We start from the raw sequence: 15366 nt of genomic DNA on the forward strand, positions 1-15366 counted from the left end.
CGTTTATGAGCGCCTCGGTCGTTTGCTGATACTGACAATGTCCAGAAATTAACCCACAGCAATCTCTACATAACGATATGATTAGTACATGTCTGTGCATTTGTTACATAAACGCTTTGTGCATAGAAGTAATTATCACTTTTGCATTTTTGCTAGAGTGTTTCTTCGTTTCTATAAACTGTTCTTAAATATGTGTTGAACAGTTTCTCCTTCCCTAAATGTCACAAATGTGAAACAAAATTGAATTTTAGACAACAGATTATTGCAATATAATGCCATTGGAAGCGAACCAACCAAGTAATGGTTTGACATATGTTCATGATTTTTTTCACCAACAACATCTTTTAGTGAATATCTGTCTTGAATTTGATAAACTGTGTGTAATTGTAAATATGTTATGGCAGTTTTGTTGTGTTAATATTTTTTCATTGTAATCATCGAAATGACATCTGGAGGAAATAAAGAATCCCACTTTCTCTCTCCCTCTCTCATTTTAGTTTTGTATTGTCCACCTGACATATGCAGTTTCTTATACGACTCTTGCTCAAAAGCTGTTTGATCAAGGCTATATATAAGTTTCCGTTAAGTGGCTCATGATTATGACTGTGTAATGTGAGTGTGAGTGAGATGGCTTTTAACAGTATTCCAGTTATATCGCGGCGTGTCAGCTTAATGTGGGAGGAAAGCTCGAAGTTATACAAATCTCAGACGTTTACTACTACGGTGAAAACCACGAGCACGGGTATGGTGCTGCCAAACCTAGAAACATAATCGGGGCGAACCGGGATTCGAACCCACATCATAGGATTCTGGCGTACCCAAGGGACGAAATTCTGCAGAGCGAATCACGGCGCCTTAGACGACTGGGACACCCTGATCCCCCCTATGTGTGAGGAAGGAAGTATGAGAATGTTATCAGTTTGAGGTAGCTGACCCTGTAATGAAAGGGCATTGATTGTGAGAACATGGGCTGATTTCCTTTTGGAGTTTCAAACTAAAGTGCATTATTTCTTATATAAGATTGACTTAAGTGTATCCTTCATCGGATACAGAACATCCTTTCACCTACTGAGCCCTTAATCCAAGATCATGGTATTGTATTTGCATTGTTTGAAGTTCGTTTCAAGTTTGAATATAAATGCTCAAAAATATCACCCTGTGGTTTTTCTTTCGAATTTCACCCTGGGAAATATGTTGGTTAATAGATCGTCTCAACGTCTTCATCTGAGTTTTTCGTAAGTGTCTCTCATTGTTTTGAGCAATTTTATTAGTCTAACATATTTCAACGGACACCTAACATGCCGACATTCCTAAAACACTAACATCAATGCGTTTTGGGAAAAAAGTTTATTAAAACATTGAGGAACAGGATGCTGGTTCAAATATCCGACAGACCTGCGAACATCCGGGATAGAAAAGGTCTTCAGCAACCCACACTTACCGGAAAAGGCGACTATGCTTGTTAAGAGGCGACTAACGGGATCGGGTGGTCAGGCTCGCTGAAATGGTTGATGCATGTTTGTTTGTTCGTTGTTTAACGCCGCACTCAGCATTATTCCAGCTATATGTCAGCAGTATGTAAATTGTCGAGTCTGGACCAGACAATCCAGTGATTGACATCGTGAGCATTGATCCACGCAATCAGTATCAAAGGAAAAACGTGCATTTCGCGTTCGGGAAACTAGGCTTGTCATCACGTGTTGAACTGTGAGCAACGGTGATAGTCTTTTGGACGTATTGATACATAACATAGTTTCCCCGACACGAATGGGATTTGATGGCGATCATTAATGATTAAGAAGGGATTAATTGGATTTACATTGGAACAAATACTAAGTAAGCAAGAAAAATTATTCATTTTTACACTTGACTAACTATGTAATGTAACAATGACTTATGTAGGCTTCTTTTTGCATTCGTGACTTATTTTAAGTAATATTATACTATACAATGCTACTCTCGATGGATTACTTAAGTTCGCCCTGCTTTTCAATTAATGACGGGAGCTAATGTGTTGCTTTTGTCTATCCTTTCTTTTAATCACTTCATTTGGAGGATCACTTTGTATCTTGTTTCAATCATTTTATCTGTAAACAAAATTGGGACAGATGTGAGTTGGGTTTAGCGCCGCTTTTATCATTATTCCAGTTATATGAAGAATTTTTATGAAAGGAAGATACATACATCGATCAATGCTCCAAATTTGTATGCGCCATTATGGGTAATACAGAATGCATGAATAAACCATATTGATTGATTTCGAAAAAGCTTTCGTTTCAGTTGAATAAGATTTGTAGAATCTTCCTTTGATTGATTCGATTTTGCCTATTTTAACAAAAATGAATATAGACACTGTGGTCCTTACACTTTTTGTTAGAATAACTGTTCTCATAAGTCACAATCATAAGCTTACAATCTCTAAATCATCGTTTTACAACACTTTCTCGACACTATTACTAATAAACAAAAAAGTTAAATGTATTTGGAAGGTTAACCTGAGAAGGTTTAACGTACCAGTACTATTATTAAAACATATAAATTCTCATTGAACTAATAAACCCATCATACGACTTGCATCCAACAGAAATGGGGTCTAAATAATTAAGCAAAAATGTCTCACCTAATGTATTAAGTTGGTAATGCAATCAACATTGTGGAGGAAGCAAAATGTTTTGGGGTTAATATTTGACAGACATTTAACCTTTCTACCACACATTATATATCTTAAAGCTAAATGCCTGAAGGCTCTTGATCTACTCAAAGTTGTCTCCAATTCAAATTGAGGAGGGGATCAAACAACACTCCTTCATTTATATCGTTCCCTTATCCGGTCAAAACTTGATTATGGCTCCATTGTTTATGGTGGAGCCTGTGAAAGCAATTTAGAAAATTTCTTTGAGTGGCATTTAGAAGTTGGAGTGATGAAGTAAGACGAGTTCTATGGATGAACAACTTCTTTATTACAATTAGTGCGACGTTTCGGTGTAGATCCTAACACCTTTATCAAGCAAGTGATCACTTGCTTGATAAAGGTGTTAGGATCTACACCGAAACGTCGGACTAATTGTAAGAAAGAAGTTGTTCATCCATAGAACTCGTCTTACTTCAATTTAGAAAAGTTAGATGCAATACACCATCAAGGACGACGGCTCTGTATTGGAGCATTTAGAACATCTCCTATTGACAGTTTATACACAGAGGCTGACAACGCCGTATAAAGTTATCTCTACAATTTATCACTCAATTGGCTTCGAATCCAACCGCATGTCGTTGCTGCTAATATAGATTTAGATTTAATCACTTCTCATCGACTGTCTAATCCTCCTTGGCAGTTGGTCAGACCGGAAGTGGACCTCTCACTCACTCAGTTAAAGAAATCTGACACAAATGATTTAAAATACCAACATGAATATTTACAATTACGACACAAATATGATTTACATCGTTCAATCTTCACGGATTGATCCAAGGATAGTGGCAAAGTTTCCAGTGCCACTGTCATTATATCAAAAATCATATCTACAAGAATCCCAGACAATAGCTCTATTTTTACTGCTGAGGCAAACACTATAAAAACAGCCTTGGACTTTATTCAACATCAGTCTAACAGTAAACAATTTATCATATTTTTCTGATTCTCTTCCATGCCTTCAAGCACTAAACAATGTCTCTTTAAATCATCCATGTATTCTTGACATTTTAAAATTGTACAATGATCTGTCCACTGGCCAGTGCGACATCGTATTTTGTTGGTAACCAAGCCATGTTGGCATCGTGGCCAATACAAAAGCTGACATTGCAGCTAAGGCTACCCTTGAAAAGTCTGTCTCTAACATCCTGATTCCACACTCTGATTTTAAATCTTGAATAAAAGATTATTTAAATCATTTAAGACAAACAAAGTGGAATACCCAGTTATAGTCTGAAGGTAATTTAAGGTACCAACGTTTACTAAAATATCTGAAAAAACTATTGGGCCTACTCCAGTCAAAGTTGGTATGAGATTATTAAACAGTCATACATAACTGGATATTACATATAAAGACAATCGCCGCATGAATAAAAAATCTGTCTATTTAGCTATCACCATATTTCGTCAAAAACCAGACCTGTTCGTCACGTGTGATACGAGCATTCATTAAAACAGCCATCTGCATAATGCTACCCCTGACACAGTTGAACCAATCAACTCAACTCGAAAGGGTGCACGGGAATCACGCACGTTGAGACCCCCAACGCTAACACCGTATTCGTGCTTGCGTGATTCCAGTGCACCCTTTCGAGATGAGTTGATTGGTTCAACTGTGTCATATGGCCCTGTAACACAGGGGTAGCATTATGCAGATGGCTGGACTTTGACTGGGGTAGGTCCAATAGTTTTTCAGGTATTGTAGTAAACAACGGTACCTTAAATTATCTTCCAGACTTTTGGTAAGAACAAACTGCATGCAATAAAACCAACTCTAGGATATACCTACTTGGGTTGCCAGTCACGACACGATGAAGTTGTTTTACGACGATGTCACATTAGCCATAGCCGTTATACCCATAAATATTAGCATCCCCTGTGATGTGAGAATTTCAGTTAAGCATATTTTGCTTGACTCTATAGACTTTTCTCTCACAAGGGATACTTATTATCATTCAACGTCTTTTTAATAATATCAACGTTCGTTAAATTCTCGTTTTTTTGTTATTTGATAAATTTTAAATTTTGAATTCTTTTAAATTAGTGTGATATTATTAACAAGTGATATTATTGAAGGCGGTGTCACAACCCCAGTAAGGTGGTCTAGCTTTGGTTGCCAGTGGTATATAGCCCAGTTTTATCTTGTACCTAATCTACTGAAGAATTCTTTGTTTTTATTGTGAACTGGTTTGTTTTATACATTATCTGTGATACATGACTTACTGTTTTACTATCCTTTAATAAACAATGCATTAATAATAATGAACTTGTTTTCATCGCAAAATGGCTGCAATATTGCCGATGGGATGTAAAATTTTAACTCACTCACTCACTCACTTTCGTTGGAGGTACTTTCCAAGAATATTTAATTTCGGGAAGAATTTGTAGGATATAGGTATTAATAAATGTTATTATCTGATGAAATTGTAAAATTACTTCTTGGTTGGTTAGGAAGTTAATGGGAATCAATTCAGAGCGATATTTATCCTATAGCAATCCAGAAAGAGTGATCTAACTGTAAAATCTCAGAAAATCGATGACAAACTAGCGGCCCATCATTAAGGATGGAAAAAGGCCTACTTTTTGCTTTTCATTGATTAATGAACCCACGGCTGCGTGGGTTTACAGATGAAGCTTACAGGCTGAAATAGCCACCTCTCAAAAGAAACGTGTATACACGTCACGACCGCAGAAGCATATACTCGGACAATGAAATCAACACAATCATATGTGTGTATTGACTTGATGGCGCTTTGTTGACTTTTCTCTCTACTGCTAAAATATCTACTGGCTTTGTAAAAAGTAATATTGATCAGTTTGTGTGTCAGGTTCCAGGTACTCTCATCACTGAGATGCTCTGATTTATTTCCATTTCAGCAACATTCCTGCTATATGACGGCGGTTGGGATGCTATATTTGCAAAGCTTCGTGCAACAGAGGACAAGTAAAACTACCTTGTTTGAATATGAATTTACAGCCTCAATACTTGATTTGTTATGTACTAATCCAACTGTCTGACAGTTATTTACTATAAGCAATCTTAAGATATAGCTTACAGTTTACACTTATTGATTTATGGCACTAATTGAAGTAATGTGTACTTGCTGAAAAATATATAACTTAATGCATATTGATCTGTAACATTGACGTCCAGTTAGGATTGTTCACATTTCTGTGGTCTTCTGCAGCGAAGCACACACACTCGGTTGGCCTCCTGTTATGACGTCCAAAGTGATTGTGTGTCTACTCTTGGTCATTCTCACCTTAAATAACACCGAAGGTGAACATATGACATTGAAGGACAACGTTCTCATTATAAGAGTGGACAGAGCGTGCAGTGTTTGCAAATATTTCAAAATATGGTTTGTGTTTGTGTGGGATGGTTGTCAAACACTTGCTTTGGGCTGATTTTGGATTGTTTAGGAATTGTGCAGTTTGTATCAATACGTAATATAAATTTCGAAAGGTGGTATGGTGTTCGGAACGAGATAGTTCACTAAGGATAGGTCTTACTGACTTATATATCTTCATATGTGTTTAGCTTCCCTGCGGATAACGTCACCTGGAGACTGGGTGTTCATCAACACCTCCCTGTACGGCGTCGACATCAGGTCTTGCACGACGATGCCACTACAGATCAAGGCCTGTGACCAGGTACACGTGTGGTTTGGGGACGGCACACCCACCAACTCCTATGAGATTGGTACCTGGAAGAGGGCAGAGACCGGGTTCAGACAGTGTAGTGAATGTTACGGCACTGAGAAATTCTACTCAAACCCGCGAGGCATACACTGCGATGAATTCAGGTAAGATCCCCGCATGGGTTCAAATTGTATTAATTATCAAGACGTAAATGATTATGTTACAAATACTTTGACTTACTTGAGCTGTGTAAATATGTACCTATCTGAGTATCATTAATCATGGGTTACTTTCTATTCTTAGGAATACATGTGTATATTTCAGAATCGATATTGATAAATGTAAGAGTTTGTTGCCTGAAGTCGCCCAGCAACATTCTTGTTATGCGACGGCAACCTTTAGATGAACCAAAAATCAAGTGATGGACCAGGGACACGATAGTGCATTTACTGATTTTGTTGAAACTAAAAGCGACAAAGAAATATAAGTTAAATCAGCCATAGCATAGGTGGTGAACATATATAAAATATACTCATGCCCTGAATGTTTTCCCACAAATAATACAGCTCACTGAACAAAGCTTTTACTTCCCTGACAGTAAAAAACTTACAATGATATTTTTATGTACCTGTACTCGAGTATGTGTTTTCTGTGGATACCATTAGTCTTATGCACCTATGGTGGGCACGGGTGGCCCAGTCGTCTAAGGCGCCGCGATTCGGTATGCAGAGTTGCGTCCCTTGGGCACGCCAGAAACCTATGATGTGGGTTCGAATCCCGGTTCGCCCCGATTATGTTTCTAGGTTTGTCGGCACCATACCCGTGCTCATGGGTTTCACCGAAGTGGTAAACGTCTGAGACATGCATCACTTCGGGCTTTCCTCCCATGTTAAGCTGACACGCCATCATATAACTGGAATACTGTAAAAAGCAACGTTAAACCCAAATCATTCACTCACTTATGCAACTATTTTGGGCAGATTTATTCTGTTTCGAACTTCGATAAGATTCGTCTGTCTAGATGTAACAAGTACTGATACCGTTCCAAATATTAATTATTTAATCTTACCAGGAACAAAGGCCCAAGTGAGCCCAATGACTTTCATTTTTTTGTCCGAGTGAGTAGCAATATTCCAACAATATTATGATGGGTGACACCAAGCAATGGGCTTCACACCTTGTACCAATGTGGCGAATCAAACGCTTCAACGACTATGCTAGAACAAACTGGGAATATGAAGAGGATATTTAAGGATATCATCATACCTGGACTCATAGTTGTTCATTTAATATGCTTAACATCTAAACAGAAATACATATGAAATTGAAATATATTTTCTCCAAAAGTACATGCCCAGAGATTTCAGCTTCAAGAGTATATTTACAACTAAAATAACACAGCATATTACTACAGCTATTTGATATGCCCAGGCTAACATTATTCACTAGAAACAAGACATGAAGAACATATGCATCCAGATACCTCCAGTTTCAAATATGTTTTGGTGGGTTTAGCACTTAATTGTACAAAATGCCTCCCCCCCCCCCCCCCCCACACACACACAAATTGTGACATTTTAATTTTAGCCTACACTTTATTTGCTGTGCTTGGATACTCAGAATGAGGTATCCAGTAGGGTGTCCGGTACCGAATCCTTGGACACCCAGATTGAGGTATCCCGTGATGTATCCAGTGCCAGATACCCGAATTCCAGTAGGCATGCTTTCCACTGAGGTGTCGAATGCCAGATACAACGTATCGCAGGGTATCTGTCACTGTAAACCCGGATGCGTTTTGGGTAACTATAGGGAGGTATCCGGAAGGGATTTTGAAAACGGATACTGTATTACATTTTGCTGCGATGTTACTTTTTTAATTAAAAAAAACAACGTTTAGGATATGTTGAAAATTGTATTATAAATTGTAATATATATACGTATCCTATCCTTGCACTGATCACGTGTCTATCCCACTCAACTCATTTCAAGGCATATAGACCAAGGAATTGCCATGCGGGGATGGACGGGTTGGCATATACAGTGTGAGATAGGATAAGTATATAAATATACAATTTATAATAACATTTTCAAATTTTAAAACTTATCCTATCTCACACTATGCATTTTATCCCACGGTTGGATGGTGGTGCGCAACTCCCTTGACTATAGATCACAATCGTAGGATATGTACGAGGAAGCTGGAACTAAACAGTGGTATAATACGTAATACAGTAACACAGTTAAGTGTCGTAAGACAAAAACAAACAAACATGTAGACAGGATAAGAAGAACACTCTCAAAGAATGTTGAGATCCTGGTACGCAAACAACTAAAACACAAAAAAGTCGGGTACAATATGTGTAACATATTCAAACGTAAGGAAGCGTAATCGTCTGTCTTAAACGAACGAGTACGACTTATATTTGAGAGAGTATGTATCTAGTCGTCGAATCTACAAGACGGGGTATTCCTATTTCCAGAAGACAGTAAGTTGCACCCGCTCGGCATCTCTTTTATCACTTCGTTAAGCCTTCAACCATCTCAGTGATTGAATCGATGGATAAATAACGAGAAGAGAAAACGATCGACAATATCCACAAAAGGAAAATCGATCCGTTATTCAACACACATAACTAAAGTAGAGGTGTGTGAAATAAGAGATCGCCCGCGTCTAATCACGACTTTAAGTTGAAGACCAAGTTCTCTACAGACGAGTGATTATCTCCTCCAACCGGCTGCTCAGTCTCGGAAGCCCGAATGAATACAGTAAACACAAATAATCAAGACAAATGTTTATCATAAAGAGAGAAGGGTGTAATGTGATATGCATCTCCCTACCTGCGCAGGTGTGTCTTCGAGATCTGTTGCGCGAGTACCAAGGGTCCAAACTGGTGAAGGCCTTGAACGTCCGTCACTGAGATGGTAATGGGATGCGAACACTGTATCCGATTTCCAAAAACATCCCTCCATAATTGCGGTCAAGGAGCAATTACTATTGGAAGCGACAGCACAGGTTTCGTAAGGATTTAATGCGACTGTAGCAGGCCAGCAAAGGTGTAGGCTTGAAGGATCACTTAGCGTATGCAAAAAGAGATTGTGGTACGGGATACTTCTGTTGTAGCTGCCCCAGAGAGTGAGATGAATAACTTCTTACGTAATCGACGAAGTGGTTTCGTCGCTTCCAGTCACATCGATGCATGTACCATACACATCGATATGTCTTCGTCAGGGTTTAAGATGGTGGTCAAAGGTGGGATGCTGAATAGTCGATCGGGTTGACCAGGAAGTTGATTATTGGCGATGAAATTCTATCGTAAATACTTTCCCATGTGTTGTTTGTTCGAAACGCACTCTGTGTGACGTCTAAAGCGTGAATTTCACTCACTCGAGCCGCCGTTGCAAGGGCCAGGAGAAAAACTGTCTTCAAAGAAATGTGTTTGAAATCTTTCTTGGTGAGAGGCTCGTACTCGGCTGAAGTGAGATGGCGAAGTATGATGTTTAGATCCTAAGTTGTGTGTCGAAAACGTGATGTTTGGTCCGCAAACTTGTACAATCTGATCAATAATTTAATCCGGTGATTGTAGAAATCTTCGTGCCAGTTGTAGTTGTGATGACAGAACCTTTTAGTTTATGAGATGATCGAAGATAGTGAAAGTATTCAGCAATTTGTTGCGGGGATGCCGTGGCAGTAGTGGAAATGTCATGTGAATGACAATACAATTCAAATGCCTTCCATTTATGGTCATATAGTGCTTTCATAGATGATCTGTGAGCCTCCGCAATGGTCTTGGCCACTCGTTCATAATAACACTTAGCTATCAATGATTTCTGTAAATGTGCCAAACGCATAGATTGAGAGTTGTTGGCGATGGATGACAGAGCTGAGAGTGTGGTTATGCAGAAGATCGTCCCTAGAGGTAGATGGTAAAATTTCCTGTCTGCAATACTGCGTCTTGGCCAGTAGGGCGCAACCAAAAGTAGAGTGGGGCGATTGGTCGTTGTTATCTTCTGTATAACCCGATGTAGAATGCTGGTTGAGGGAAAAGTGTAAACATGTAGATTGCTAACCCATCGTGGTCCCAGTCTAGTGGGTTTTTAGATTAATGATACAAACTGTCAAAGAGGGATCTGATGAACTGGAAATCGTTTCGCACTTTTTGGTGTTGATGATCCAACCTAGTTGGTGAAGTAGGCGTTGAGAGAAATCACGGTGATGAAGTAGAGTGTTCAAATCCTTGTTTGCTTGAATACAGTCGTAAATGTAGGTTTCGAAGACGATGACACGAGTGAACTTGACGATAGGTCTTGTGAGGCGAGTAAATAGCCACGGGGGTGAGGAAATTCCAAATAGGAGCACTTGCCATTCGAAGTGTTGGCCTAGGAACACAATTCGAAAATGGCGGTGCCCTGGCATGATAGGGTCTTGAAGTATGTGTCTTGTAGAGCTAGGCGGATCCTGAAGTCGTGGGATGAATAATCGTTCGTAGTAGGGCGATTGATGTCATGCGAAAGTGTGGAGGAGTCTCCAGGTATAGTTTGTTGAAGGTTTTCATGTTGAAGATGAGATGTAGTTGAGGACTGTCCTTCTTGGGGACCAGAAAAAATGGAGAATAGAACCCTGGTGTCTTTGGCCAAGTACCCAGACATTCTATTGCATTCTTTACAAGTAACATGCTTATGGCGTCTATGAGAACTGCAAGTTGTTTGGCCGGGAACAGATGTTGAGGCGGTTTCAAGTCGTCGGAAGTGTCGTGGCAACAGGTAGAGGTTAACCTGTTTGTAGGAGACGAGACACATATGGGTCGTCTAGGATGGTCCAGTTTAAAGGGAACGTGCCTAGTCTTCCGCCTACAGGAGACGAAAAAATTGGAATGGCTGAAGTCGGAAAGTCCCAGTCGTTCTTCTGTAGTGAGTCATTTGGGGTTGGTGTTTCCTTAATTGCCTGAAAAGGCGACGGTGCGTCCGCCTGATTTCCTTCCTTGCTGATGTTGGCATCCTAGGCCACGGCCACGAAAAGAAGTAGACGTATTACTAAAAACCTCTCTAAGGTCTTGTTGAGAGGGAGTAAAGGTTGGTCGCCTTCGGACTTTCCTTTGCTCTTCTAGTTGATTTTGCTGGAGACTAAGTAAGTCAACAGTGACATGCAGGGAAGTGTCTCTTTGGACTTCATTGGTGACCTCCTGTATGCGCCCAGCGAAAAGGGAGGCTGTTGACCATGGCAGCTGGTACAGCCTGTTCTGAAATTGATCATCCCATGAGCAATGCTGTAACACCCCACGTCTACAAAGAGTAGGGATAGATCCCTCATGGTGAGCAAAGAGCCCTAGTATAGCTGTCGTTTTATCCTGGATGAGGGTCACAGTACCTCGAAAACAGGATTCTTCCGAGGAAGATGCACGAGTTAAAGCCAATGAGAGTGCTTAAGTTGCTGATAAAATAGCGGAGACCAACGGGAGGGTCCTTTGAACAGTGATGTCGAGGTGAACGAGGTCCCTATCATCCACTGAAGAAGCAGAGTACGGACGCTTAGGAGCTAATGTTGCTCCCAGATGACGAAGCTAGGGAGCTATAGTTGTCTGATGACTCTGCTTCTGGTGGTTGGTCCACTGAAAGGGATCTAGTGGCTGTCAATGCAGATTGAGGTACCGTAGTTCGTACAGCAGGTGCCGGTTGTGGAAGACATGCTGCAGCTCGCGAGGGATCCATGATATAGGGATAGCTTGAGGTGGAGCTTGTGATGTATCAGGAGTCTCTGATTCAACAAAAACAGGAGGGCATCGAACCGGAGATGGTGATGGGGAGCAGGAACGATGAGTAGTTGAAGTAGAACTCTGCCTATCTTTAGGTGAAGGGCATCTACTAACGGTAGCTGATGGGAGTGGTCTATCTCTATTCGCCGAGGAGAATCCTTATGACGAGAAGAGGAAAAATTGCTTGACTGAGAAGGTCTGTAATCCAGAAAAGTGGGATCAAGAGGATACCCATGCCTTGGAGGTTGGGGATCCCTGTAGTGTGGGTATCGTTCCAACTAATGTACGTACGCACTATATGAAGTAGGGTTCCAAGGGTAATCACGTTGATGAAAATATAAAAATGTGAGGGTACTCTCTTGGTCGAAAATCCGGATGGATGAGTGAAGGAGAGATCGAGACATGTAGGATGGATGACTAATAGACTCATTGTAGCTTTCATCCTCCGAGCCTAGACGTAATGGGTCTGAATAGTCTCAGTGTGAGACAAAATAAGTGGATGAGTGATAATCTGCTCGCCTTTTCATAAGACGAGTAACGATCTGTAAGTGAACGATGCATCTAAGGGGAATCTCTCGAATGTCTCCGATCCTTGGAGGTTTTATGATCTCTCGTGTCCCGTTGAACCTCCTTTGAAGTGTGCTGATACTTAGGAGTCCGTATGTCCTTCGAGGTTCAGTCAGATTATGGTTCGACGAGGTTCTGTTGTTTTTTTTTTGTCTGAAGATGTATGTTTCGAGTACGGCGATCTTTGGAGGTTCCATGATGTTCGGAGGTTCAAGTTTCGGGGTGCAAGGTTCGAGGTTCGGAGGCCCTATGTTCGTAGGTTCGAGGTTCGGAGGTTCGGAGTTTCGAGGGTCCAAGTTCGGAGGTTTGGTGTTCGGAAGTACGTGGTGGGTCGTCCGGTGAATCATCTCGGTGTCGAGAGTGAGAAGTCCATTGGTTCCGGTCTGAATGCCGACCCCCTGATGATTGCACGGAATAAAGTGCACTGACTGTCGATGCTAGTCGCTCACTATTTCTATTGTCTTGTGAATACTCTCGGGGATGGGAGGTTCGGGAGCCTTGATCTGATAAGTCGTCATACCACTCTTGATCGTAGAATGGGAGATTTCGAACGACGGACCGAACTTTTAGAGTTGACAGCAATACCAGTACTATGTGTAACCTCCGAATGTATGACAGGAGCGAGCTCCATGTTAGTCAAAGAACACGACGAGACGAAAGTACGAACCTCGGTCCGGCTCGATACGTTGGCTGACGTAAGCCGGTCATCCACACTCGTGTCTAACGAGTGGACTCGTCGAATGTCCAAGTCTCGGGATGTGGACGTTAGGTTCGGCTTTGAAGGTGGATTCGTGGAGACTTTAGACATGTCGTCTGTGAGAAAAGAGTCAGAGATTCCCTGATCGTCTAACGAGATCATGGGACCAGTGAGATCCCTAGTATCTTGGCCCGCCGATGAGGGTGATCGGCCCGATCTAGCTTTCTTGGCCGGTGTTTTCTTGGTTTCCGTGGATTTTTCTGCAGTCTTAGAGATACAATCTGACACCCGACTCCGACATTTATGCAGGTACAGTTGGAATGATTCATCTGATAGATGAGCATAGTTCGCAACGCTCTAAAAAGCTGCATAATCCTCTACAATCCAAACACTGAGAATGAGGGTCAGACGGAGAGATAACACGTCGGCACAAAGTGCAGACAGATCTCCGTGTGGACTGCTCGTCCATTATGAAGAATAACTATCCCAAACAGGGATTAAGGTAAACTTGCAGGCAAGAAGACAACAAAAATATGAAGCTATCTTGCAAGGAAAAAAACACCAAAATGTATTCCTGTAATAACAACACGTCACCGCTACGTGGCGATTTGAAAGAGAATGAGTTGACTGGGATAGACACGTGATCAGTGCAAGAGGGACAACAAGCATGCATAGCGTGCATGATCCAGATCTGGGAGGTGACCGTGGCGATGTGAGGTACGACAGGGTTGAATAACTTTATAGAAGCTGGAAACCTTTATTTCAGACACGTTTCCACTCAGAATCGAAAGAAGAAAGAAGAATGCATAGTGTGAGATAGGATAAGTTTAAAAATTGTTCGTTTTGCAACATAGTACATTTATCTGCGTGTTTGTTTGTGCAACTGGACAATTTACATATACGTAAATCTGTAGATCATTTCATCACCACACTTTAGCCATGTGTTTTCTGGAGCACCGTGCACATAATAGTGAATTGTGGGTACGTGGACATGTTCAATACTTAGGATTACATTATACATACTTTGTTGAATTGTATTGTCTTGGAAGAACCCAGTTCCCCAAAATACTTATGAAATACAATTGATACACATAAGAACCAAGCTGTATAAATAAAGTATTTACTTTATCACGCACAAACAAATGCATATTATCTCAAGCAGTCGTCATTCAGTGTGACTCTCAAACTTATCTGCGTCACAAGTGTTCTAAAATGTCTTATGTACACTTATGGTTAATGATTTCAAAGAGTCCAGTAAGTTGTACGGTACATGCAGGTAAACACAAGCCATAGAACCATCTTATTCTAAATATATGAAATCCATTGTACGATTCCGATTATATTTTACGCAAGTGTTTATGAATCACTATCCATCAGTGACGATTTAGGCCTTTACTGGTGACGTTACTTGTTGAAGTAGGAAGTAAGTTAGGCAGAACCAACTTTAATGTCGTATTTTCTTGTTCCTTATCTTTTATGACCAGTGAAGATTCCGGGGTAGAATAGGTCTTCAGCAACCCATGCTTGCCATAAAAGGCGACTTTGCTTGTCGTAAAAGGTGACTAACGGGATCGGGTGGTCAGGCTCGCTGACTTCGTTTATGCATGTCATCGATCCCAATTGCGTGGCTCGATGCTCATGATATCAATCACTGGATTGTCTGGTCCAGACTCGATTATTTACCGACCGCCGTCATAAAGCTGGAATATTGCTGAGTGCGGCGTTAAACAACAAACAAACCAAACCAAACCTGATCATTTATAGCAAACGTAACTGCCACTTACGAATGGACCAGGCACACTATAGGAACAAATGGGAAACAATTTCGTTTTGTTTGAACGTTACCAAAGTGTGAAATATAAAGGAGTTTTAAACTTCATTTGATACTCGGCGCTTTAGGAAGTGGTTTGGAAACAACTAAGAACAAACTTGTCTCAATTCCGTATTCTTTTGTTGTTGTGTTACAATTGATGTTTTTAGGTGGTTCTGGTTCCGGTGGGGTGAAGGTCGTCTGAAGTTTG

This window comes from Haliotis rufescens, unplaced genomic scaffold (assembly GCF_023055435.1).
Source record: "Haliotis rufescens isolate VD_foot unplaced genomic scaffold, xgHalRufe1.0.p SCAF_13, whole genome shotgun sequence".
NCBI classification, from domain to species: Eukaryota; Metazoa; Mollusca; class Gastropoda; order Lepetellida; family Haliotidae; genus Haliotis; species Haliotis rufescens.